Genomic DNA, 3569 nt, shown 5'->3' with positions numbered 1-3569 from the left:
ACTCCACTACTTCCCACCTATGCATCTGATCGTACCTGTTCACCATGTCCTGACACACCGCTCCGTTGAGGCACGGCTCGCTGAAGCACTCGTCCACGTCCACCTCACAGTCGATGCCAGTGAATCCGGGCAGACACTGGCAGGAGTAAACGGAGATCAGGTCGAGGCACGTGGCTCCGTTGTGGCAGGGGTCGGACTCACACTCATCTATCTCAGTCTCACAGTTCACTCCTGGGGGAGCGGAGGTACAGCAATGATGATGAGGATGAAGAAGAAATCAAATATTTGGTAAATAAGGATTTTACATTAAGAAAGACAACGCATAATAAAAAAGCTAGTTTTAAAAGAGATTTCCCCAAAAGGAATCGCGGAAAATGACTTAATGTTATTATCTTTTTACCACCGTTAATATTTTCGTTTATTCATTTTTTGCACCTTTTGTAAAGGTGGGGTAGGTAAGTTTGAGAAACCGGCTCGAGATACACTTTTTGTTATATTCCATGGAATGCTCTTAACATCCCGATAGCAATGAATATCTGAAGTGCTTTGACAAAAAATACATTAAAAAAATGTCATCTGTGGAAACCGTGGCGCTGTAAAAAGCACGACCAATCATCAAGGTCGGATTAGTACCTCCAGGGGCCCCTGGGCACTGAGCGTTCATGCCCCCCCCCCCAACCAGTGGCGGACTGGGGGGGAAAAGTGGCCCGGGGTTTAATTGACAGACAGGCCCACTTAATGCGCGGCATATTGAATCTTTTTATTTCTTTATTTTTTTTAAAACCACAAATCTAACGCTGAGCCTCTAAATTAGCCTCGAGCAAAAAAATGCTAATGGGGTTGCACAGAAAACACGGTATAACACCCTTATTACTTATTGTACACATCCAACCCATCGATTAGCATCGTGAGAAGACACAGATTTTTTACGATGTTCAATCTGAATTTTCTTTAAAATAAAAAACATCTATTGATTCTGACTTTTCTAGATCTAACTCACAGGTTTATCATTACTTTGAGAAAAAAGATTATTAATTTTCCCCTTTTAGAAGTGTATGGTCATTTGTTCTGGAAATGTCCTTTTGGAGCCTGAGACCTGAAAAACAGGCTTGGGGCCTAACAGGTTAAAACAATGTATGATGAGTGAGGTTGTGCAAAGAGGGCCCTCAGTGACAATATTAAAAAAAAGGTTGCCCATATGGTTGATCCGGCCTTGCCAATCATCTGAGCCGGTCCGGCTAAAGTAACTGGATGGCCTACCTGCCTGTCAGCCTTCCATCTGTGCACAAACTTATCTCGTGCCCTCATTGTTCATGTGCGCGTTCGTGTGTGTTGGAGGAGGGGCTCTGTAAGGAAGTTGCAAATTTTCTCCGGTTGTGTATTTTCAAATTCTAGCATACTCGAGCTGGTTTCTCCATTCTTACCTACCCCACCTTTAATGTTATTATCTTTTTACCACCGTTAATATTTTCGTTTTTTTATATTTTTTATATTTGAACCCTTTTGTCTTTATTTCTAATTTGTTTGTATTTGTCGTCTTATTTGTGATCTATTTCTAACACACAGTATGAATGAAAAAGGCAGTATTTTATGTTGTTAAAATAATAATATTGTGGGTAAAAAAACGTGCCATTGTTTTTCACATGATCCGTCACATTTTTAAAACAACACTCCCTAATGTCTCTCTATCAGGCTGCCGTGGTGTTCTTGATGAAAGCCTTTCTTTACATCCTTCCCAGGGGAATGCTGATGTGACCCCTCAGATAACACGAGCTCCTCTGACACTGAGCAGGCTCCAGAGAGAAAGGAGTGTTTTCTCTCACACAAAGTCTTTATCTGAGCCGCAGATAAGACGCCTGACTCACAGCATCTTACGGTGCACTTAAAATACTCCTCGTGCCCGCTTTATCAGGACAGACAAAACACTTCAGTATTCAGGGAGCTCAACGAGAAGCTCAACGAGAAGCAGAACGAGAAGCGAGTCCTTGCGTCGCTGCTGCTGATGGGTTTTAAGAGGAGATGATTCACTATAGCCGCGTTCACACCGCAGTACTTTTCGCGTTCACACCGCAGTACTTTTCCCACTTTAGTTCCGATATAGTTCCGAAATGTCGCGTTCACACCAAAAAGAGCCAGAACTAAAATTAGTTCTTGAGAACCGTTTTACCCGCTTTTCCGTCCCGGCTAGAAAGCAGGGACTCTCATGCGGCTCTCTTGTGAGAAAAGAGCTATATTTCTGATTGGCTGGGCGGATTGCAAACCACGCCCCGTAAAACTCAAAAAAAGTTTTGTGAAGCCACCATTTGTGATGCAGGACTCTGACTCTGTGTGTGTGTGTGTGTGTGTGTGTGTGTGTGTGTGTGTGTGTGTGTGTGTGTGTGTGTGTGTGTGTGTGTGTGTGTGTGTGTGTGTGTGTGTGTGTGTCATTTGGGTTTACTGTACCTGCGAATCCCTCCAGGCACTCACATTCGTAGTGGTCCTTCTCGTTGATGCAGGTGCCGTTGTTCTCGCAGGGCCGTGACGCACACTCGTTGATGTCGATCTCACAGTTGTATCCCTGGAACCCGGGCACACAGAAGCAGTGAAACTCCGCCTCTCCGTCCAAACATATGGCTCCGTTCTGACAGGGCTCGGACAAACACTCGTTCACATCTTCCTCACACGTCTTCCCCTCGAACCCCGGTGCGCATCGGCACTCAAAGCCCTCTCGTCTCAACAAACACGTGCCGTTGTTCCTGCAGGGTTCATCGATGCAGTCGGTCACGTGCGTCCCGCAGTCCTGTCCTCCGAAGCCTTCAGGACATCTGCAGAAGTATCCGTTCAGCTGGTCCACACACAGGGTTTGGGGCTCAGAGCAGGGGTTACTCTCACACTCGTCCACCTCCTCTGTGCAGTCATCACCTGCCATACCGTCCGGGCAGATGCAGTGATACTCTGTCTCCCCGGGGGTGCTGGAGCAGTCTCCACATGGAGCGAAGGAGCAGGCGTCATACAGTTCTTCGCAGTGTTTGCCCATGTATCGAACACCGTCTTTGGCACAGATACAGGCGTAGTCGTTCATGTTGTCCACACAGGTAGCTGCATTCTGGCAGGGTGCAGAGAGACAATCATTTGCAGTGGCGTTGCAGAATATTCCTGAAAAACAAAGAAAGAAATAATCAATGCATTTCAAAAAACACGTCTACTACAGAGCAGTGTTAGCTAAAGGCCTTCCAAGAAGAGTCAGACATTCCTGTGCAGGACTGACATCAGCCTTATTCATTTCTGCTATAGTCCTCAGATCTGCCAGAAGTAAAAGAAATAATTGCACTATTCTGTCCGGCTGTACTGCTGTGACCTGTCGCTATCTTGTTGCTATGTAAAATGTAGGTTTTTCACAAATAAATAGATAGCATTATGACATATACAGTTGCAAGAAAAAGTATGTGAACCCTTTGGAACTACCTGGATTTCTGCATAAATTGGTCATAAAATGTGTTCTGATCTTCATCTAAGTCACAACAATAGACAAACACAGTCTGCTTAAGCTAAAACCACACAAACAATTATATGTTTTTATGTTTTTATTG

At 44.7% G+C, this 3569-nt stretch overlaps 1 pseudogene; it reads right to left on the bottom strand.

Moving 5' to 3' along the window:
- Window positions 1-35: 35 nt before the first annotated feature.
- LOC104952099 (fibropellin-3 pseudogene) lies at window positions 36-3061 on the bottom strand (annotated as a pseudogene).
- Between the last annotated feature and the right edge of the window lie 508 nt (window positions 3062-3569).

Source organism: Notothenia coriiceps, unplaced genomic scaffold, assembly GCF_000735185.1.
Source record: "Notothenia coriiceps isolate Sejong01 unplaced genomic scaffold, NC01 NC01_scaffold00019526, whole genome shotgun sequence".
NCBI classification, from domain to species: Eukaryota; Metazoa; Chordata; class Actinopteri; order Perciformes; family Nototheniidae; genus Notothenia; species Notothenia coriiceps.
Note: the sequence above shows the minus strand (reverse complement) of the source record. Positions and strands in the feature narration are given on the sequence as shown.